This window comes from Thermobia domestica, chromosome 18 (assembly GCF_964235325.1).
Source record: "Thermobia domestica chromosome 18, izTheDome1.hap1.1, whole genome shotgun sequence".
In the NCBI taxonomy this organism is placed as follows: Eukaryota; Metazoa; Arthropoda; class Insecta; order Zygentoma; family Lepismatidae; genus Thermobia; species Thermobia domestica.
Window position 1 is genome coordinate 166,556,189 of NC_137471.1, and position 25,024 is coordinate 166,581,212.

The 25,024-nt window shown below is 37.9% G+C and overlaps 1 protein-coding gene across 1 annotated transcript in view; it reads right to left on the bottom strand.

Annotated features, from left to right (window-relative positions):
• Positions 1-10,052: 10,052 nt before the first annotated feature.
• The window catches only part of LOC145675711 (uncharacterized), a 45,489-nt gene continuing 30,517 nt past the window's right edge, over positions 10,053-25,024 (bottom strand). Inside the window, exon 5 of the mRNA XM_081746326.1 lies at positions 10,053-10,291. The gene's annotated coding sequence lies outside the window, so the exon portion shown is untranslated. The remainder of the gene's footprint in view (positions 10,292-25,024) is intronic.

Sequence of the window (25,024 nt, forward strand, 5' to 3'; positions counted from 1 at the left end):
GACTTCCACTTGTTCCCTAATCTTAAAAAAGCTCTAGCAAGACGATGTTTTGCAAGCGATAATGACGTCATGACACCTGTGGAGGAGTTTTTGTGGTCACAACCTAAGGATTTTTTTCCTACTGGGATAAGAGCACTGCAGCACCGTTGGAGCACATGTGTTGCTGTCCAAGGGGATTATGTTGAAAAATAAAGATATTACCAAATCTGCACTTCTTAGGCCGCGTCTTCATTGCTTCCGAATGCAAACTGCGAATTCATATTCCTCTACTAGATCCGAAGTCTTGTGAATGCGAATCAAGTTGCAATGTCTCTTTCGAAGCTTAACGTGAAATATTTTTGCTTGAATATATTAATGTTCGTGTATTTATTAAATCTTTATATTTTAAAGACAAAACAGAGAAAAATACACATATCTTCCACTCCAAGTTCCTTGCTTATATCTGCCCATAATTTGTTCACGTCGTGTCGTTTGTGTAATCTGGATGAGCTTGGTACCACAATGGAACTATAACAAAAACACAGTTTATTAAAGCATCAACATCTATTTCCATCTTTATTTTTTTTTAATTTTTTATCTCCCCACCTTGCAACGTCGTCTGTTTTCACTCAAAAAAAACTTTCTTCTCTCAGGTATCGTTCAATTCCACTGCAGACGACTCACCATTCGCACGAATTCGGACGATGCGACCGATTACAACATGCTGGGATTGTTCGTCTGAATTCGTGGGAATGGAGAGTCGTCTGTAGAGGAATTGTGCGCTACATGAGAGAATATAAACTAAACTAAACAGAACATAAACTAAATAAATAATCTATTCCAGCACAACGAAAACGAGTTAAATAATCTATTCCAGCAAAATAAAAACTACATAAATACTGTTCCAACATAAAAAATTACGTAAATAATCTCTTCCAACAGAATCAAAACTAAGTAAATAATCTATTCCAGCAGAATAAAAACTACATAAATAATCTATTTTAGCATAATAAAAACTAAATAAATAAACTATTCCAACAGAATAAAAACTAAATAAATGATCTATTCCAGCAGAATATAAACTAGGTAAATAATCTATTTCAGCAGAATAAAACTAAATAATAATCTATTCCACCAGAATAGAAACTAAATATATAATCAATTAAAGCAGAATAAAAACTAAATAAATAACACTGTTCAACAACGAAAATGTAAATTGAACAAAATCAGCTAATTCTTATTGATTTTGTGGTGCTGATCACGAATTTGAAAGTTATTTTCGAATATTAGCTTTACTTTTCGTTTTACAGGCATGTCTAATAATAACACTTTTAAAATAAATATATTCGCTTCGTTTGGGGTAAAATGATACACTGATCCGGAAACACTGGAGAAACTATATGAACGCTTCGTTTCATTGTGTTCCTTATCTCAGTAGTGTTCTGCTATTGTTAGAAAAGACAGGTTTAGTGCAGTTATCAGCGTTTTGGGTGTGACGTTTGTGTAGTGCATGACAAAAATACAACTACAAGTACGCAAAAATACTGGTATTTCGAATGTATATTTTTAAATTGTTGTCGGAACTATTTCAAGTGATATTTTGAGGATTTCAATAAACAAAAATGCCGCGAAATTGTGTAAACAGTGCGGATAGCTTCTGCTACGTGTGTGGGGAAGTGACATTTTCCTCACAAAATCAGACTATAACACCACTAATAAGAAAAGTCTATCAATATTACTTTGTAAAATTGGAGACCAAGATAAATCTTGGACACCCCACATTGTGTGTAACACTTGTGCCAGCATTCTAAGAAATTGGATTAATGGGAAGGGGCGCTCAATGCCTTTTGCAGTGCCCAGTATTTGGAGGGAGCCAAGCGACCACATCAGAGACTGTTATTTTTGTATGGTTCCTTCCGTCAAGAAGGTAATTTCCACGAAGAAGAAGCGGGCCTTGATCTATCCTAACATTCCTTCTGCAATGCGCCCTGTTCCACATGGAGAAGGACTACCTGTTCCTGACCCACCTAAAGAATACGATCTTTTTTCTGATGATGATCAAGAAGTTGAAGCTCCTGAATCAAGTACTTCGAAGGACCCTATGTTTGTTGTAGAAGAACCTCCATGTGAACCACATAGACTTACTCAAGAGGAACTAAGTGATCTAATCAGAGACTTGGACCGAAATTTTAGCGTCACGCTTAAAGCAATGGAATTTATTGCAGGAAAAAGTAAATATGTCTGTGTATCGGAATAGGGAGAAGATGATCACTTCATTTTTTACTATGGAAGACACACTTGTGGCATGTACAGATGTAAATGGTCTCATGAGGGCACTTAAAATTAATTACGAACCTACGGAGTGGAGGCTCTTTATAGATTCGTCCAAGGTGAGTTTAAAGGCAGTGCTTTTACATATTGGAAATGAACTTCCTTCAATTCCTGTGGGTTACGCAGTTCATATGAAGGAATCTTATGAAAACTTGAAACGTTTACTTCAAGCCATTAAATATTACGATTTTCAGTGGCTCATTTGTGGTGACCTTAAAGTAATAGCACTGTTGCTAGGTATGCAGTTAGGGTATACAAAGTATTGTTGCTTTATATGTGAATGGGACAGTAGAGATCGTGGATCTCATTACCGCAAAAGTGATTGGAGTACCAGAGAAACTCTTCAACCGGGAGTGAAAAATGTGCAGCATGAACCACTGGTAGATCGTAACCGAATTTTGCTTCCCCCTCTACATATTAAATTAGGTCTTATGAAAAGTTTTGTTAAGAGCATGAACCAAGAGGATGAGGCCTATAAGTACCTAAGAGGACAATTCCCTCGATTAAGTGATGTCAAAGTTAAAGAGGGTGTTTTCATAGGGCCACAGATTAGGCAACTATTCAAAGATCACAAGTTCGACGAAATTCTCCAAGGTGAGGAGAAAGCTGCTTGGGAAAGCTTGAAGAGTGTTTGTTCACAGTTCTTGGGAAGACACCGAGCAACAAATTACAAACAACTGGTAGCAAAATTGTTATTGTGCTACGAAAATCTTGGTTGCATTATGTCTCTGAAACTCCACTTTCTTCATTCATATCTAGACTTCTTTCCCAAAGATTGTGGAGCAGTAAGTGACGAACATGGTGAGCGTTTCCATCAAGATATTGCAGCCATGGAGAAGAGATATGAGGAAAAGTGGAGTTCTAACATATTGGCCGACTACTGTTGGACTATTGCAAGGGATGCTCCAGATGTAACCAACAAAAGGCAAGCCAAGCTAAGACGCTCAAAATAAAATAAACATAATCCTGTACAAGGGATCACTTGAAACTTTTGTCTACATTGCAGTGTAGTTCTTGCACAAAAAGTTATTTGTACATATTTTTCATGTTTTGATGTTAATACTGATTTTTATTACGGAATTGTTAATGTTTAACTTGACCACGGTTACTTTATTTTCTGTATCGCTGTGAAACTGGTATTTGCGATATTTTGAAAAAGGAAGTACAAGGGTATAGAAAGCTATAGGTTAGGGTACTTCTTAACTCCCCAGCTTATCACATCACAGTGAAATAGATAAAAAAAAAGTGAAATGTAGGTTTTTACAAGGATTTTGCTTAAATGTTCTATAAATATTAATACATTTGTATATATACAGCTACTGTTGTACAAGGGCGTTTTTTTCACAACCTGAGCTAAGAAATTTTTTCTATTATCATTTCCTTTCATATTATGCTTAAATGAATGTAAAAATCGCAATTTCAAAGAATTTACATACTTTCGATCAAAATTTGTTGAACAGTGTAATCTATTCAGCAGAGTAAAAACTAAGTAAATAATCTTTTTCACCAGAACAGAAACTAAGTAAATAATCTATATCCCTTTCCGCACGGGAGTAGAAATTTTTAGATTATTTTCATGAAACAGGTTTTTCCATATTACATGAAACATGTATAGAACATTTTTATTTAAACAATGCGTAGATCCATCGTAGGTTCTTTGAAAGTGGACCAGCACAATTGCGCGTATTTTGAAGCCGTAGTGAGCGTGAAAAATGAAAACTTCTCGCTTGTGTAATACAGAAAAGCTAACCGCACGATTGTGCGGGTTCAGGCGGAAAGGGATATCAGCAGAGTAAAAACTAAATAAATAATCTATTCCACGAGAATAGTTGTTGAGTTGATTTTAGTTTAGCGTCCCTTTCAGCAGCGATGCTATATGAGACGTGGACCTACTGATTAATGTGGAATCCGAACCACATGAGCTCCCGCCGGGAATCGAACCCGGGTCTCACACGCCAAAAGCGCGTACGCTAACCGCTTAGCGACGGAGGAGCTCTCTACGAGAATAGAAACTAAGTAAATAATCTATATTGGCAAAATAAAAATAAATAATTGTTCCAACAGAATAAAAACTGCGTAAATAATATATTCCAGCAGAATAGAAACTAAGTAAATAACCTATTCCAGCAGAATAAAAACTACATAGATAATATATTCCAGCAAAATAGAAACTAAGTAAATAATCTATTCCAGCAAAATAAAAACTAAATAAATAATCTATTCCAGCAGAATAGAAACTAAGTAAATAATCTATTCCAGGAGAATAAAAACTAAATAAGGAATAAATTCCAACAGAATAAAAACTAAATAAATAATCTATACCAGCAGAATAAATAATCTATTTCAACAGAATTCCAGCAGAGTGAAAATTAAATAAAATATTCCAGCAGAATAAAAAAACTACGTAAATAATGTATTGCAGCATAATAAAAACTATCAACTGCATCAGATTCGCAATGAATTACGTATTATAAGCACCTTTTTAACTCCATGAAAATTTCTTTTCCTCGATTCCCTTCAAACTTCGTCTTCGAGCATTCCAATTCATTTATTTCAAACGTGATATATGGTCTTTGTACAAAGTTTTATTTCAACAAAAAATAAAGTGCAAGGATTAATAATAATTTCGGACTTTAGCTCAATATCCATATGGCGTCGTAATGAATAGTTTAGAGAGTGTATTCTTTAGTATTAGTTTTACCTCAATAGATGGTTTGGTTCGTGTAAAGCATCAATTTTTATATTTAAAGAAAAATCCATTTTGTCTAAAACTATTATATAATTTTGTTCTACTCAGTTAGTATTATCGATTTTGTATATGAGGACCGTTTTTTTTTCAAAACTCGATAGAGAAAATTTTTAGAAACGGAGGTACGCTTTTTCTGGTATGCTTTATGCTACCATTCGAGCTGTAAAATCAGAAATGTGGCATGTGTATACCTGGTAGAATACTAAATCATGAACGTTTTGTCAGAACTCGATAGAGGTTATGCACAATAAGAACAAAAATGTAATTGTTGTAAAAAAAAGTGTTTTGTGTTTTCGTCTTTGTACTTTTCTTCGTAAAACGTCTTTTATGAGAGTAATGTGAAAATTCATACTCTTTTAAGAAAGTCAGTCATTTAAGTCTTTGTTGTGTTTTATCTATCTATTAAAATGCTACAATACCAATTAAGAGCGACTGAGCTCCAACCTATAACTTTAGCTTTCAAACCTTTGATTTATGGTTATTTGTGATTTCACGTTTATAACAAAGACAAATATTTTTAAAAAGGTGTACTTTAAATAAATTACTTAATGAGATATTTTTCACAAAGTTTATCCTTTTAAATTATTGTTCAAAGCCTTTGCCTTTCAATAAGCCTTCTCCGAAATAAATGCAAATGAATTATGCTGCCATCTCTGGAGTTTTTAAAACTATACGTTTGTGGAAGTTTATATGTTTGTGGCAAATCCTTTCGACAGTAAGATCTCGAAAACTACAAGCTCTAGAAAGATGACGTTTTTACTGATCGATTACAAATTTTGCGTAGATTGTCCAGTTCTAACTCAATATTTAAAGAAAACATGGCCATTATTTATGTATTACATTTTTACGGGTTCACTGGAAGTGCTGAAATTTAAAAAAAAAAAAAAACTAAATCATCATATCCTACCTATTATACATTCCAACACCGTATAATTGTATATACAGGTTGCATATCTCTCAGGTGTTTGTTTCATGGCCAAATTATAATGAAAAACGAACGTAGGATAACCATTTCTCCATCTAAGTTGAGTCTTTATTGTTTGGAGTGTTTTGCCCAATGAACACCACATATCACTGACATTATAATTGATTGTGTGTGTAATGTATTAGCTTATTTTAAAATGTATAAAACGATAATCATGCCTGTCGTTCTGTATGGTTGCGAAATATAGTCTCTTGCTCGGGACGAAGAACATAGAATGAAAGTATTTGACAACAAGATCCTGAGACGAATATTCAGACCCAAGAGAAACGGGAATAGGGAATGGCGGAATCTTCATAACGAGGAACTACATCATTTATACGGTTTATCCAGCATTGTTAGGGTCATCAAATCTAGGAGGCTCAGGTGGGCAGGTCATGTAGCCAGGATGGAAGAAAGAACGAACGCTTTCAAAATCTTAACTGAAAGATTAGCCGGAAAACGACCATTAGGAAGATCTAGGTGCAGATGGGAAGACAATATTAAGATAAATTTCGCAGAAATAGAAATACAAAGTAGAAACTGGATCCAATTGGCTAAGGATAGAAGTCAGTGAAGAGCTTTTGTGAACGCGGCATTGAACCTCCGGGTTCCATAGGCCATAGAGTTACTAGTTTATGTATTTGCATATTACATACTACATGCAAGAAGAAAGAAAACACAGATCATACATGAATTAAAAACTCCAACTGGAAGTAGGCTCAAATCTTGCAAACGGTACGAGATATTGAAAAAAGAATTCGAAAAAAATCTCCCCTTTACGGTATTTCTTGCCGATTTTTACCGAAGAATCTTTTTGCCGAAGACTTCTTCCACTTGTGTCTGCAAAGGGACATGTACAGATGTGAGGAATAACAAGGAGATTCATGTTCATACATAAATGAGGCGCTGTGTAAAGAGCGCAGGTTCAGCTCGTTTATATATTAAAATGCTAGGTTTCTATGTTTGTGGCCAATCCTTTCGACAGTGAGTTCTCGGAAACCATAGGCTCTAGGAAAGTGACGTTTTCATTGATTGATTGCAAATTTTGTGTAGATTGTTCAGTTCTAATTGAATATTTAAAAAGTGGCCATTATTTCTTTATTACATCTTTTAGGGGTACATTGGAAGTGTTGAAATTTTAAAAAAGTAAAGTATCAAACCCCAAGAGCTATACATTTCAATACCACATTTGTATACATGGGTTGTATATCTCTTTAGCGTTTATTTCATGCCCAATGATAATGAAAACCGAAGGACAACCATTTGTCTAGTCTAAAATGAATCTTTATTGTTTGGAGTGTTTTTTTTTTCCAACGAACACCATATATCGCTAACTTAATTAATTGTGTGTAATGTATTTGGTTATTACATACTGCATGCAAGAAGAAAGAAAACACTGATCACACATGAATTAGAAACTTCAACCGGAAGTAGACTCAAATCTTGCAAACGGTGTGAGATATTGAAAAAATAATCGAAAAATCTCCCCTTTATGATACCCCTTGCCGGTTTTTATGAAGACGTATTTCGCTTGTTTCTGTAAAGGCACATTAGATTAGATTAAATTAAATTAGATTACATTAGATTTATTAATCATTCTCTGGACCATGTTACATGTACATTTGTACAAAATAGTATAGAATTCGTCAGTACATAATTTCGATACAATATTTAGAACAATTACAATGCTCTTGTTTTCAACAACTTATGAAAATAGATATTAGTTAAACCAATTCTACAATCGATATAACAATAATATATATATATGGACTTAATTACTATTTTAATTACCGTATATTTGTATTTACCATCTAGTATATACAATTGGAATTTAATTACTTTTGGAATTTTCAAAATTTGCTGCTAAGATATTCGTTTACAACATAAGATCTGTTTTCTAATAGCAGTTTGTGCATTGAGTTCACACAAAACTCTTTCCATTACTATTTTTTTTATGTAGCCAAGTAGTTTATTATAGTTTTACACCCATATAGATATGTGATTTTCCGTATGCCGATGTTCTATGATACATGGTAGATAGTTACCTTTACCACGCGTAAGGTAGTTGAGAGTATCACCATCTCTTTTAATATTATCTCTAAATGATCCCAGGTAATTTTGAGAAATTCAAATATGTATAAAGAAGGAACTGTCATCATATTCAATAATTCAAATAGTTTCTTAGAGCTGGTGCGTTTTGGTGATTTAGTAATGATTCTTAAAACTCATTTTTGTTGTTTAAATATATTCTGAAGCTTCGGCGAAGACCACCAGAACGCAATTCCGTATTTAATATGAGAAAAGAATATGGCATAGTACAGGGACAGAATTGACTACAGATTAAATATTAGGACTAGAGTTCGTATTATGTACATAGCCTGGGCTAATTTTTTGCTTAGTTTCTCTACGTGTTCTTGCCATGAAAAATTATCATCCAGATACATACCTAAAAATTTTACAGTATTAGTAAATGTACATACTTCATTATTCAGTGATATCTGTGGCAATTGGTGTGACATTCTGTGAGATTAGTGGTAGAAAGCACACTTTGTTTTATCTGCATTTCGTTTTAATTTATGTTATAAAAAACAATGCGTAAGTTGGAATGTTGTAAGATCAATGGCTTCTTGCAAACTATCTCTGTCTTTCTTAGTTACAATTACTGTTGTGTCATCAGCAAAAAGGAGTATATTACCCTTCCCTATATTTAAGGATAAATCATTAAGATATAGAAGAAAGAGTATTGGTCCTGTACAGATGTTGAGAGGAATGACAAGGAGATTCATGCTCATATGTGAATGATGCGCTGTGCAGAGTGCGCAGGTTGAGCTAATTCAGGAACGATTTTTTTCAGGGAGGAGAGTAAATAAGAAGTAAAATTATTGGTTTCCATTCCACTTTTCCCAATATTTTTTTCCTGTGATGGAATTCCAGAAACCTTCCAAAAGTCATGATATTAATGGTGCCGCTTGCTTTTTGTTCGTTTGTAACCTACTTGTTTCCAAAGCTTAGAATTCACTAGTAAGAACATACCAGCAAATTTTCATGGGCCTGGCTTATTACAGTGCCCCATAGCTTTATTCAAAATTTCACTTACAAAAAAAAGTTGATATTCGAAGCATGAAATTTCGTTATAACAAACAAGCGATAACGTGCCACTACCGAAGGAATGAATTGAAGCGCTTGAAGGATAAAGGTGGTATGTAACAAACTGAATATGATGGACAAAATTGACTTTCACAACTTTGTCCGTTAACATACCACCTTCATCGTTTCTAAATATCTGCACTAGGACGAGGACTCACCAAATAATGTGTTAGGTAGCATGAGTAGCATATAACACGTGCATGAACAACCAGAATGCAACATTTCGAAAAATGTAACATAACACCTTTATCCTCCAAGCGCTTCATTTGTGTATTAAATTGTATATCATTCACAGAATTGTTGATAACTCATCAATTCTCTTTGTCATGAAATGACAGAAACAGTACATTCAAAGGCCGCAACGAAGTCAAAGTTACCAACAATGGAAATTGCCAGAAATTCCTATGCAGCTAATACTAAGATATCAGGTACATAATAATAGGATACACAGCGGTGAGATTACATTTCCCTCACTCTGAATTTTGCATCACAGATAGACATGAATGACGAGTAGTAGAAGGGGCCATGATTATAATTGGCTCATTAATCGGGTAATAGGACTTTGACTTTAAAAATTTATTAAGTTTACATTTTTCATCGGAGAAGTAAAATTATTTTAATAAAAAATCCACTTACACTAAAAGAAGTTTAAATGTATTTTATGAAATTAACTACACAAAAGTTTTAAGCATAGCCCGCACGGCGTGCTGGTTTTCTTAATGCTAGAAGAGCACTGAAGGGACTACGATGGCTCTGTTTTCACCATGAACTGTGGTTCTCATGTAGTCGATACTCAAATAGGACATTGTATTTCAAGGAACGAACAAAAACGCTTCAGAAGAAAACACTTTTATTACATTTTTAATGTTACCTTTATTAAAAACTAGTAAACGATATACATACGAGAAGTTAAAGCGTATAAGTGTGCTTATCACAAAAGACAAAAACGTACCAAGAACAATCAAGGACACAAAGCCTTGAGGAGCGCGTAAAGATTAGTTTCGTATTTGAAACAAAATGTTGGCCAAGAGTAGAAGTCTTCTGTGAGATACCCCGCATCAGTCACTTGGTATCATAACGTCAGGTGACTCAAAACAGGTACCATTCTTCTCAGGTCGCTTCTGAAAGAGAGTAAGAGAGAAGATATAAGAACAAATGGATATTTTAAAAAAACTTTAATTGAAGGAAACGTAATGTTTTATGAATCACTGCCTCGTCGCTTGATGGTGGAAAGTTAATATTTACAACAATATGTTAAGTACAACAATGACACATTTTACGTAATGCCCTATAGGTATGATAGTAGGCAGGCACGTAGCCAGGATTTCGTAATAGGGGGGGTCCGTGACGAAACACTGTGGTTATCACACTAGGGACTGGATCGTTCTAAACTGTTTTACTGGCAACATATATCGGATATTAGTTGGTTTAGCCACGATTTCGTAATGGGGGGAAGGGTCATGACATGAAATATTGTGGTTACACACTAGGGGCTCGATCAATCTAAACTATTGTACTGGCAGCATACTCATATTGGTTTATTAGGACAATAAAATGAGGATATGTTAATAAGTATTTTAATAACAAACTATAAAGAAATCTCCAGTAAAAGAATATTTTTAAAATATTGAAAAAGGTATAGTCTTTCGAAGTCATTCGGACTCGGTTCCTCTTGTCTTCTTTCTTCTTTTCTTATCTTCGTTTAATGCCGTCAAGGATAGCAATAAGATCTCATTGGCAGTAAAGACATCCTATAAAGTGGATTAGTGTTGCTGCGAAATTGAAAATTTCTTTAACACGTGAGGCTCATATTACTGGTGATTGTGGGCATTTCTTAAGTTCTACCTGAGAGTCTATCTGATCGAACCGGTTTATCAATTGTCATTTGTAGTCCATAGAATTAGCATGGAGCTAGATGGAATTCTCCGTTCCAATAATGTCCATTTTAAATTTGAACCCCTTCCGTTTCCTCCACACAAAGCTCCTCATAAAAAAGAGTAACCAAACATTTGCTGTAGTTTTATATTTTTAACGCTGATTCTTCTTTTTCTTGTTTCTTTTTGTTTCATCGTTCCTTAATTTTTTCATTTATGGTTACGAAGGGGGGGGTCCGGACCCCCCGGACGCACCCCTTGGCTACGTGCCTGTAGTAGGCCCTATTAATGATTCAAAGATTACGAAGGGAAATTTGATAAGTAAAATTATGAAAGCACTCCTAAAAGTTTGTTATAATCTAGTTCAATTTGAAATGCAATGATTCTTGGAAATTAAGTTAAATTTGTGAGATTAGATTAGTCATGTCGTTTGCAAAATAGAATTTTTAAGAGGGCACTATCCCGTGGGTTAAGTTCCAAAGTTGGACATCCGTTTCTAGCAAAGTTTTGTAAATTAACAGGGAAAAATGCATAATTTTCTCGTTTGTATGCTTGATAATATATAAGGAGGGTGGAAGTAGTGTTTATTTTTGTATAAGCGGTTATAATCTTGGAACTATTTCGCAAGCGGAAGGAACTGCTTCGCGCAAGGTTATCGCATGGCTTGATTGTGGGAAAGTAACGAGCATTTGTATTCTGAACATGACAGCAGGTGTACAGAGACGCTCCATTTAATATCCTTACGGACAGATAAGAAATTACACTATATTCACTTTAACAAAATGGATCAAAACTTCCGTAATCCTAAGCTAACCTGACTCTACCCTACCCTACTTACCCCTACCTTACTCTACTCTACCCTACCTTACTCTATTATACATTTTTAAAGTGGTCCTAAAAATTGATGATTTTTAAATTTTCGTAGCTATTATACTTTTTGTCGAAAACCAGGCGGACGACCAACTTCGGAATAAATGCCATCCCGTAGGATATAGTTTGTCCACCACTTACCTAAGGATACCAGGTTTACAAAATAAGAAAACGGGAACTTCGTGAACTGGCATAGTTTAACAATCCAGTTTGATATAGTCATTGGTTACTACCGTTATTCATGCAAGTGAGCAAGAAGTATCAATCTCTTCGATATAATCAAAATTTTATTTAACCTTATTCCAATTTTAATTTTTACATTATTTTTTAGTACTTAAATGAAACCAGGATAAGAGCTGTCAGCTGTCTCTCGAATACCGTTTTTTTTTTACTTTTTATAATTGGATTTATTGAAGAAAAAGTTTTTCCTTCGACAAACTGCAGAAGTTATTGTAACTACTGTTAACTTAGAACCTAACATAGAAGGTTTTCCCTCCGGACCATCATCTAGCTTTTAGCCAGAAAATATCTGCAGGCCCGTATCCAGGAGGGGTCTAGGGGGGCCAAACCCTAAATTTTTGCTGGTCCCCCTAAAAGTTTCACGGTAGGTTTGCAAATGAACTATAATATGGTGATGAACTATAATATGGTTGAATCGCCCCTCGCTTACTTCAGCCGCTCCCTACATTTTTGGATTGGCTACCGGCCAGAATATCTGTTTTTAAATATACACGATTATTAGTCTCTACAAGAACAACGCCTTTCGAAAGGCCGTTTACAACCATGCGAAAAGTCGTCATGTGGACTTTCTAAAGAAGCAAGTTTCATAAAGATGCATTGAGCAAATATTAAAGTTTTAAATCTTAGGAATAAAAGGAGATAACAGCTCCCTGATAGCCTTGAACCCTTTATTTCCTGTAACCTGCAACTTTTACAAAACCCTTATGCTTAGTATCTACTTTCGGGTTCGTTAGCACGATACAGCCTTACTCCAGCACAAGGCACTTGTCACACCGAATGCTTTGCATTTAAAAGATTATGACGCAGCCATTCGACGTCAACAGCAAGTGACAACAAGGAAGCACCGCAGTGGGGATGACCAAGAGAGAAGCACTCGACCGAGGAGTAAATTTGCAGCAGAGTGTGCCACGATTACTAAATACCATTGACGGTTTCAAAGCTCTAACCCGAGCAGAGAATCAGAATCGTAACAATCAGCAGAGTTGAAGACACCCAGGAAGGACCGCTGAGACTATCTTCGAACGATCAAAAATACTACCGCGTGTAAGGTAAATACGTGAATTATTGTATAATCTGAAATAAAGTAGAGAGACTTAACATTCCAATAAATTATCCTCTCTGCCTCGCCTACTTTCGTCGTCAGAGACAGTCTAGGGAGCCTGGACGGTTTATTTATATACCCTGGATTTTGGAACTTCGTGCAGAAGGTTAGGATCTACTGATACGTGTACAACCAGAGGTTACGCGCTAGAACATGGATCTAGGGATTACACGACCATTGGTAGTTATCAATGTGGGTAGGTACTAGGAATTTGTCAAATCAATCAACCAATCAGGTTCATGACGAGTTCGTATTGTTGAGTACCGGGTTCCAATGTGGATCTCTTGCTTTATATTTGAAGTAATGAGCCTGTGTGTTAAACTGCATGTGAATAAAATTGGAAAAGAAGACGCAATTTCCATTGAATGTATATGATTCTTTGTCTTCGTACTCTTCCACTGATTGGTTGATTCGCTTTGGAGCTTGATCCTGAAGGTATTCTAGAGAAGTGCGCCGTGAGGCAGGTAACAACGAGCTGGTGTCTGAAGTGGCCCTTGTATGGGTTTGGTTCTATGCATCTATGTAAGTCATTAGTGGCGGATCCAGGATACGATCAAGGGAGGGGTTAAACCATAGTTTGCCGCTTTATCCAGTATAAAGTAGGATTGAAGCCCATTTATCCAGTGTATACTTGAGCGTCAAGGGGGGCTATAGCCCCTATAGCTCCCCTTGGATCCGCACCTGGATGTCATCTTGGTGCCACTTGCTTGGCTTGTTATCTTGGCTATTACTTCGCTTGTCATCTGTGAGGTGCAGGTAGCCCCAAGCCGAAACTAGGAATACCAAAGAACACCAACACAAATAAAATTAACTAAATAAGGTGGAGTGGCTGGGAATATTCAAAACTAAACGTAAAATTTACATAAAATGCAAATTATAGGCATGTGTATTAATTAATGCCCTTCTTGGAGATCAAGGTACTCTCCTGTAAGAGCCGCCACTGCCACAGATAATTTCGGTAGAGCATAAAAAAAAATAAAAAAACTTAGTTAACCAAAATAACAGATCTCAGGGTTATCTGTAATGTCAGTCATGGCCTAGAAGTTACTATAGTGAGTTTATGTAAATACCAAATAGGTTAAAAAAAAGAAAAAATCTACTTTAAATTAACAGGTAGCAGCCTGTGTTAAAACTCACTATACTCATGACTGTGTATTGGTTCTATGGACATTATCTACTGCACACAACCAGAAAAAAGGAAGGACTCGCTTCCTCTTGAGTCTTTAACAAAGGTTATGTGCCTTCCGGCAATACTTCTGGGAGGTCCTTGCAAATTCCAAGCTCGGTCAGCTGCCTCTCGTTGCAGGTTCTTCCAGCACCCTTTGACAGGTGCTGCTGTCATTACAAATGACGGTGAACTTGGAAACTTCTGCTCACAACAGAAGTCTATGAGATTTTCAAAACAATATAATTATTTTCACTTATAACAACCACTATGAATAAGAGAAACACATGTTATAATATACAGAAATAAAGTAGAATATACATAGAATACATTGTTATACCAGTGATAAACTGTCATCTCTCTCAGTAACAGAAAATAGCCTATTTTCCTGCGGCTGTCCTTCAAAACTGTCTGCTACCAATGGCATCCATGTTTGTATGGAGAGAGAGAAGAGGAAACATCTTTGTTTATTATTAATTTTGACAATTACAAGAGCCAAATGTCTTGTACGAAAGGGATACACGTCAAAAAAAAAAGTCAGGAATTTAGAACGGTATTTCCAAGAACGATTGAGCGTAATACGATAATATTAATATTTTACATAGAAAAATAAGTCAAAATAAAGTAAACTTTTCAAACTGGCTTTGCATCTTGGGTAAAAATCCTAGGTCCGTCGGCTGTCGGTACCGGCCATGGGTGAAAGGGGGGTGGAAGAGACGCTTGGAGCTTGCTGCTAAGAAAATCACACCTATAGAAATCCAAAAACTCACATGTTGACGCTAAAATTTTTACAACTCTTTCGACAATAGAAGTCGAGCGTCTGTAACCACTGTTTCCAAATCAGCGTTGCTTCACTGAAGGAAGTGAGTAGGATCCTTCCTGTGTTTATAGCTCGTCCAGCGTTTAGTCTGTACTGTGGCTGCTTATGGGCTTTTACTTCTGCGTACTTACCCCCTTAAAGAGAACAGATTTCACTACTGTAGTTTATCTTTAAAAATGTTAAATATTTACCGACGATACAAAAATAATTTTCATAACTTCTCTTTTCCTTATAAAGTATGTAATTAGTTTTTAATAGCTAGTTTTTGTTTTTCAAACTTGAAGGGGGAAGACACGATAAGCGTAATGGCTGCTAGAACGTTGCCGATCCATTTGTACGTGACTAAAACTGTCTGCTCAAAGATAGCGTTTCCAACTGCAGAAAAATTTCACCGTAGTGTCAACCTACATTCGTGAGCTCATTAGTATTGTCACTTCCACTGATTTCACGTAGCTAAAAAGAAATAAAAGTACAGCCAGAAAGAATTGAATGAAATCTTTCTGATTTTTGGAAAAAAGTAAAATTTCTTTCCATCTCCTTTTCTTTCTTTCTTTTTTTTCTATCTCAACCAAAGAGAAATATTTTAATCAAAAAGGAAAGAGAGCAGAAAAGGAGCTGCAGCTTAACATGAGATGCGAACAATTTGTGTCCGCACCTGGAATCGAACCCGTGACCCTTTGCTTACAAGGCGACGAGCGTAACCCTCATTCACGGGGGACACTGAATAAAAAGGCAGTAATAATTTCAGGGGATGATCTGCAGGATGATTTTTCAAGTACGAAACTACCATCTCAGGTAGTTCAGTTTTATTAGGTCATTATTAATTATTACTATTATTATTATTTAACAAAGCTACAGCCATAATCCATATTTTTCCAAAACTATTAACTTGCTTTGTATTAAAAATAAACGCTAATTATAAAACTTCTTAGGCCTAGCACTGATCAATGAAATTTTTCTCGGTACATCTGAGTTCGATTATTTAGATATATTCCTCGTCGCGAAGGAAATTTTTAGCGAGAATTACTGTATGACACATTTCATATTTCTTTTCATCTTTCTTGTATTGAAATTTCTTTGGGAGTTCGAAACTGACCGATTTTTGTTGGGTTTTATAATAGTATTGGTTTCAGAAACTACACCAGGAAATAGGGAGACGGTTTGTTGCGGTGGGTAGGACTAATTGCTTACCTACTGTATCATCTATTGTCGCGCTAGATAACTCATCTGACTCCAGACAAAATTCTTCTCTCTTGTGTCTGCTATTGTGCAGTATGTGGCGGAGTGTGGTCTCTGAGCATTCGGCATTTTGTTGATTGTGTTTATTTACGTACTGTGCTGTTCTGGGAACAAAATCGGGTGTGTCTGTGTGTGAGTGTGTGTTAATATATCAAAATGGAAGAAGTTACAGCCAGCACCTCTTTTAAGCGTAACAGTGGTCAAGTGTTGAAGAGCAAAGAAAGGGCTATTGTTATAAACGTGTTTAATTACTTAAAGCAGATAAACCCGGGTAAAAGTATAAGCTGGTTCGCGAGTGAAACAGCTGAGGCCACGAAAACTTCCAGGAAAACTGTTTTCAAAATTCGAAGCGAGTTATAACGTGGACCTTTAGTAACGCCGAACAAGAAGCGATTAAGAAAGAAAATTGCAAAGAACAGTCGATTTGTAAAATATAATAAATTTGTTAACAGTGTGATCAGACAAAAGGTCCATAAGTTATTCTTTAGAAATTTGCCACCAACACTCAATTCCGTTCTCAAACAGGTGAATTCAGATCAGGGGCGGATCCAGGACCGACTTCTGGGGGGCGGTGGTTTGTCATACTGCTACTTTTAAGAGCTCCAAACTTTGAGATGGGTTTTATTTATATATAAAAAAATAAGAAAGTCTTCTCTTCTGGGTAGGGGGGCAATCGCCCCCCTGGATCCTCCCCTGATTCAGCTCCCGATTGGCCGAACTTTAAAAGATCTACGTTCCACGTACGTTTAAAAGAGCTTGAATTTGTTCATGAGAAAAGACAAAGTAAGGCCATGCAGAGAGAATATTGTGTCGTTGCGTCACAAATATCTACGGAAAATAAGAAAATTTCGAAACCAAAATAGAAACATAGTATACATGGGCGAATCGTGGGTAAATATTGGGATAGCCGTGGATAAAGAGTGGAAAGACAAAACATAGAAGGAATCGATCCTTTGGAGTGCAATTGATTCAATGTGATAAGTTGTTTATTATAATATTTATTATTGTTATTATTATTATTATTATTATTTATTAATCGTTGTGGTGGTGGATATTTTACTACGTGAGTTGGAAACATCAGCAGGCAGTATAATAGAAGCGAGATCTGTTCTGCATTTGTTTTTAAATCTCAACTTGGCATCGCTGTTCCCATAAGACCAACAGTCCACTCTTAACTCTGGATAAGCTATAATGAGTCTTATTCAGTAACTCATCTAGTGATTTCTTGAAGCGGTGAGTCGTGAAGACCTCACATGTAGTATGCTAGGCGACGAGGAGTCGCGAGAAAAAAAATTCTCTGTCAGCGCTAGCTCCGTCTTCCAAGTTTCTAAAATCAATGCATGATTCCATAGAATATGCTTAGTTCTTCATTAATTAATCCATTGTAGAGTATTTTAATATCATTCTTCCTTCATCCCCATGTATGCTATATATTATACAAAGACCCAAAAATGAGATGCAAGCGGTAAAATCAAATATAATTAGCCTATAAAGGAAATAAACATAAATGAATAAATACAATATGATACAATATTGTATTAATATTTCCGTACTACGCTCGGTGTTTAAACATCTTTAATCATCATAACTAGAAAATATTCAATAAGTATATTAATATTCAAGCAATTAATTGTATCGCAAATTAATCTATTTACATATTGATATGCAAATGTGCCCCTCATCTGCATTTTGATATGCAGATGAAGGAGAAGGACATTGGCTTTCTACAGTATTTCCCCCCTATGATACTAGGTGCTGTACTTGCTAGTACAGGACGTAGATCATAAAGAGGGCACATTTTTGTTTCTGAAATATAATCACACAATACATAGGTTCATAAAAAAACCATACAAAGTAAAACACATAATAAACTCAAAAAACTGAAATACCAATAAACAAAACTAAATATAGAGAATTCAGGAGTTCCTAACTTTACATAAACCTGAATCACATAAAATCCCATAAATACACAAATACACTAATACACTATTTCACTAAATAACACTATAGCACTAACACTATGTACACTTGTGTCCAGTCCGGGGTTCGATGCGTCTATGTGTGATACTATTGCATCTCTATTGCACCAGTACCACTGTGATTTGCTTCTTCTCTAGAAATATACGGTTTCAAGAGGAAGGCATTCCTGGTCATCTTGACCTCATTTGTCGCAGGATCCGCTAGTGTGTACATATTTCTTCCCGTGGTAGCGACAATTTTCCACGGTCCTGAGTATAAGAGCAAGAACTTCTTCGAAACACCTGCTAGAGCATCCGACTTGGGGAAAACTCTAGATAGAACAAGGTCACCCACATTGTACACTACTGTACGGTGTGACTTGTCGAAGTTTCTCTTTCGTGCAGCAGCATTCTTTTTGTGGTTCTTCCTAGCAATCTCAATGTAATACTGCACGTCATGGCGCTGATCCACTTCTGGGATTTCAAATAGCCTGGCTATGTCTCTAGACATAGACTGTCCAAAGTGACATTCAAAGGCTGACACGCCAGTGGTCAGGTGTTTCGCCGAATTCAGACACTTCTCTACTTTCTCTAAATATTTGGGCCACAATCTTTGGTTATCATGACACAATTTACGTAGTAAACGTACGGTCGACTTCACGGCCACTTCTGCCATTTCTCCTTGAGGATAATATGGCGTAGAAGTAATGTGCCTGATACCAAGGTCTGCTAATTCATTTTTCCAGCGGTCAGACTGGAAAGGTGACCCTCTGTCTGTCAAGACGAGTTCCACACTAGGGTTTACTTTTAAGTACTCTTTAAGTTTCCTAATGGCAGTGGTAGTGTTTGCTTTCCTACAAGCATATAAACCAATGAGTTTCGAAAATGCGTCGTAGAACACTAGAATGTAGTGGACTCCCCCAATTCCCTTGGTTATGGGTCCTAACCAGTCAGCACAGACCAGGTAGCCTGGCTTCTCAACGACAACGGGATTCAGTGGTCCCGGACGATAACATTGGGGAGGGTTGCTCTTCTGACACAATTCGCAGGAAGCACAAAATTTCCTCACACTTGCTCTCATCTTTGGCCATACGAAGAATTCAGATAGAAGTGGGAGTAATTTACTGGCCGACATGTGCCCTCGATCTGTATGGTAATATTCGAGCAGTGGAATTACTAGCACTTCTGGGATGCATATTCGAACTCCTTCCCGGTCACGCTTACATAAGCGTCCGTTCAACACTTCAAAACGGTGACAAGCACCATTCACCTTTGGTGAGTCCGTCTTCTCTTCTACATCTCTCTTGATCTTGCCGTAGACAGGATCTGAAGACTGCATCTCCGGTAGTATGGCAATCATCTTCCTCAACTCACATGGAATTTCCGTCAGGATGGACATCAGCGACTCCTAGAGGATAGGCTTCCGTGCAACACTGAGGTCTTCTTCTGTGTGAGGAGGGTACCTAGAGTGATAATCACACAGATTCTCGTTGGACTTTACAAACTGAAATTCAAAGTTGAAGTTGGAGAGCTGCATTGCCTACCGGGTGATGCGCTGGTTTGTAAGCCTACAGTATAAAATAAACTTAAGAGCAAGGTGGTCTCTACGAATTATGAATTTAGTTCCTACTAAATATTGTTTGAATTTTACAACCCCATCTATCAGTTCAAAGAACTCCTTTTCGGTTACGGAGTAATTCTTCTGTGCCGCATTAAACACACGTGATGTGAATGCAATGACCCTAATGCCATTATTATCATCACGCTGGTACAATAGAGATGAACATGCAATGTCACACGCATCAGACTCTAATATCAGCTGTTTGTCAGGCAGGACGGTTTTCAGCACTACTTCTTCTTGTAAGATCTGCTTGATCTTCTCCATCGCTGCCTGATGTTCGGGTTCCCACTTGAACCTCACGTTCTTCTTCAGTAGGTTGAACAACGAATGGAGAAATTCCGAGTAGTTCCTACTGAAGCATCTGTAGTACTGGCAGTAGCCAATGAAGGAACGCAGTTCCTTCACGTTCCGGGGTGTTCTAAAATCCAACACCGACTTCACTTTCTCCGGATCTTTACCGATACCGGATTGAGAAAGTTGGAAACCAAGTATGTTCAAATTTTTCCTTGCAAAATTGCACTTTTTCAGCCTGAGAGTTAGGCCGCCCGCAGTGAGTAAACCCAACACTCTGTCGAGGTGTACAAGATGATCACTGAAGCTCCTGTCGGCTAAAATCAGGTCATCGACATACGCGCCGCAGTACTCTCGCGCTTCAGTTCCTATAAGCATATCTAAAGCTCTGACACAAGAAGCAAGGCTTTGTTTCGTCCCAAACGGAAGTTTCTGAAAGACATAAGAGATGCCTTCATGTAGGAATCCTAAGTATTTTTGGTCGCTTTCCTTAACTTTGATTTGTAGGAACATTTTGGTTGCATCTACACAGCTGAACCAAGAGTTATCACAAATATCCTGGAGAACAGATAGGGGTGGCATTGGTCTGTCAGAAAGATCGCCAGATATTTTGGCCAGAGCTCGGCCATCGATACAGACTCGAATACGTCCGTCACTCTTAGGTGTCACTACCAGTGGATTGATATACGCCGTAGGCTGTTTCTTAATCACCCCCCACGCTAGCCATCTCGAAATTTCATTGGATACTAAGTTTCTAAATCTCTTAGGGTAAGGATAGATTTTTGTCTTGATTGGACGTTCGTACGTTACTCCAATCTCATGCACGTATTTAGCTATGCAACCTGGCTTGACATCGAAAAGGGCTTGATGCTTGAGCAGCACAGCTTTCAAACTTTCTCTTTGGGAGGCTGAGAGATCTGAGTAGTTCGATACAAACTCCTCTATCTCGGAATGGGAGGCGCGAGTTTTCACTTTCATCCACTCTTCTGGTGGGAAAACGTGAACTGCCATTTCTTGGGCACTTGGGAATCTTCCATCGTCCAAGTTTGGGGCACGAGCTGCCTTATCTCTGTAGGTCTTAGACTCATTTTGTGCACTAACCCGTATGGCCTTCCGTCTTTCGTCTGACGGGGAAAAATTACAATCAAAATTATCTACTTCATCCATAATACTAAATGGTTTTTGGCACTCTCCATTCAACTCCAAACAACGAACTACTAGATCCTCAGTCTCGCAATCTACTGATCTAAACGCCACTTCTACATCATGAGGATGTTTGAGATGTAGAAGGCCGGTGTCATAGTCTAACACGGCACGAGATTCGGTGAAAAAGTTGGATCCTAATATCAAAGACCTGTTCAGGCCCGAAATTATAATACCTAATGTATGATATTCCTTCCCTTGTATCTGAATGACTAACAGAGTTTGGCCAATTATCGTCGCTGATTTACTACCAAAAACGGACGTTACCCGTATATTCTTCGCACTCAAAAATGCGGGTGGGGGTTGGCTATTTGAGACAGTGTCCCAAATTTCTTTTGAAATTGCAGAGCAGGTCGCTCCGGTGTCCAATAGACAATTTACTTCTTTTCCAAATAAACACACTTGTATCTCTGGTAGTGAGATGACGTTATTTGCAGGTAATGCATCATTACAAGAGTCAAAAAGGTTCTTAAATATGCCATTCGCTTCTTCATAAATTTCCCTATCTAGGTCAATATGTTCACCGTTCCTACTAAGCAATATCAATTTATTTTCAAACATGCCTTCATTAAAATGCTTCTTTGATTTTATCTGTAAACATAAATTACAATTTTCTTCTTCTTTTTCTTCTTCTGTTACATAAATTTCTTTCACTGCGGTTTCGCAAGAGTTATCAACATTTTCATTCTCTAAGTTATTTTCTGTATTTCGCACATACTTGGAATATAATTTCGTCAACTCGGGTGAACAAGTTCTCTCCGTGTCCATCCTACCGCCGTCGCAAGTATATGCGGACAATCCTCATTCTCTTGAAGAAGGAGATGAGGATTGGTTACTCCTGGTACTGTTTGTATTTTGGTTGGGAGGAGGGGGCGCTCGGTCATAGTGCTCGAGTAGCTGTATTTCTTCCTCTTCTCTACGGAAGGAATTTCCTCTCTGACCATCCGCATTGCGCGTTCCTCCCCTCCTACCGCGGGCTACACGACTGTTGTTGTTGTGGTGGGTGTGGGAGTTCCCCCCACGTGACCAACCAGCTGACCAACTTCCGCTGCTCTGGTTTCTAGGCGGTGAGCGCTGGTGGCTGTTTTGGTTCGTGTTTTGTCTGCGTCTCTGGTAAGGACGCTGGTTATCTCGCGTTCGGTATGTTTTCTTACGAGCCAGCGGCTTACCACTCAGGCCTGAGGGGTTATTATCCTCGTTGTCTATGCTCACCTGGAGCATGTTGACCCCTTTCCTAGGGTTTTGTTGGTAGAACTGGTCGCGATTGGTCATCGACGACTGCAGTTCTTGCACTAGGTTAAGTAGTTCAGCAATGGTTTTCGGGCGAGACGAGACTATTGCCCGAAATAACCAATTTGGAAAATGCCGTGGGAGTACTTTTAACAAAGTAGGATCTGACATGCGCGGTTCTAAAATGCTGTTCTTGTGCAGCAAATCCAGCAGATATTCCGCTGGAGATTTGTGCACACGGTTATCGAAATGAGAAGTAAGTATGTTAGCCCGTAGGTTAGCCAAACGTTCTTCACTAAGATAGCACTGTCGGAACTCATACACAAAATCCTCATAAGTACGAATTTTACTTTAGTTCACCTGGAACCACTGGTACGAAGTATTTTTCACCGCTCTCGGGATGAAGCTTAGTCTCATCTCGTCGGGCACCCCAGTGACCTCGAAGTACCGGTCCAGGTCTTGCAGGAAATTATATGTTTCGGTCTCAGTCTCATTTCTCCTATACACAGGCAAAGTAACGTCTCGATGTATGAGACCTAACGTTGTGGCGAGATTTTGTCTCGTCTCATGACTACATGAGCGAGACGTTGACGGAACAGGGTCTGTCTCGTGGGCTGTGGCTAGGTTCCCAGGTTGAGAACCGGGCAAGTCGCGACTCGAGGTGTTGTTCTGTGATGGAGGTCGTTCTTGAGTGCCGGAGACAGAGATGTTTGCGAGTTTCCCCTCGATCACCTCGCTCGTCTCCTTCTGTATGGAGATTTTCCATTCCTCCATCTTCTTCTCTAATTGAGTGCATACATCCTGCACGGTATCTTGCATCTGCTGGATGCTACCATTACACTCTGATCTTATTTCCTCGAGCAGCGTTTCCTGCTCGATTTCCCCCCTGAGCCTGGCTAGTTGGGAAGCGAAACTCACTTCCACTCTCCTGACCTGATTATTCAATTGCAAAGTGGTCTGTTCAACACGAGACGAGACCTGTTGTATGTTTTCTGTTAGATCTGTATAATTCTCTTCTAGCTTCTTTGCCGTTTCCGTAACGCTTGAGTTGAGTTCTTCACGAGCGCCTTCAATCTCCCCCCTAAGCTCTACTGTGGTGATCTCTAGCCGCTCAGTCAACTCACGTTCACTGTGCTCGAGTCTCGAACTCACAGTCTCCAGCTGGAGTTCAAGACGAGCATTGCTGGACTCGATGGCCTGTTCGAGACGTTTATACATATTCTCCGTCTCCCTATGTACCTGCTCCAGGCCGGTCTCTACTCTTTGCTCTAACCTCTCACTGTTTTGTTTTGTTTCATTACGGACTTGTTCTAGACTTCTCCCTAAACCTTTTGCGCTTTCTTCAACTTTCAATTCTATTTTACTTTCTAAATTGAGTGAACTTTCTACCAATTTAGTCTCTAAGTTTGCCGCACTTTCAACAAATTTTAATTCTAATTTTTCCTCTAGATTCTTAGTACTTTCTTCAAGTTTCCGCTGGCCCTGCAATATTTCGCCTAAAATGGCCGCAAGATTCAACTTACTAATATTTTCTAACATGCTACTTTCATTCACGGCTGGGCTAACAATACTTGGATTTACTGAGGTTTCGTCCCTTTCCTCCCGCAACGGCACTTCCGGTTCCCTACCGGTGACTGGCGGAACTGTTTCCACCACGTCAGCGTCTCCCACTACGCTGTGCGTGCGCTCGTTAGCGCCCTGCGCTTCTACAAAACTCTCCTCTGAGAGCTCGTCAGCTCTCTGAGCGAACTCTTCATTCACAAATTGATGGTCATTGTTTTCTACTTTTCGAGCCTGTGCTCTTGTTACGACCATAAAGACAGAAAAATTTTCAAAGGTTTCTTCCCCCCTAACTTCAAAAGCCTGAATTCTCTAATAACACTTTTTTTAATCAAAGCATACAAAACACAACCATAAAAATTGAGCATACAAGACACCGTAGTTCTTGGAAATTTCTGGGGAATAAACAAACATAAACCGAAAATTTACATAAAACGTATACTGACCAGGAAGTATTTAAAGAATACTCTATTGCCCTTAACGCTGCTGGCGCCACAATTATGTTGGCGCAAGAGCGTGGACTATCGAGCCCTGCAGCTGGGTAGCCACAATTATGTGAGGTGCAGGTAGCCCCAAGCCGAAACTAGGAATACCAAAGAACACCAACACAAATAAAATTAACTAAATAAGGTGGAGTGGCTGGGAATATTCAAAACTAAACGTAAAATTTACATAAAATGC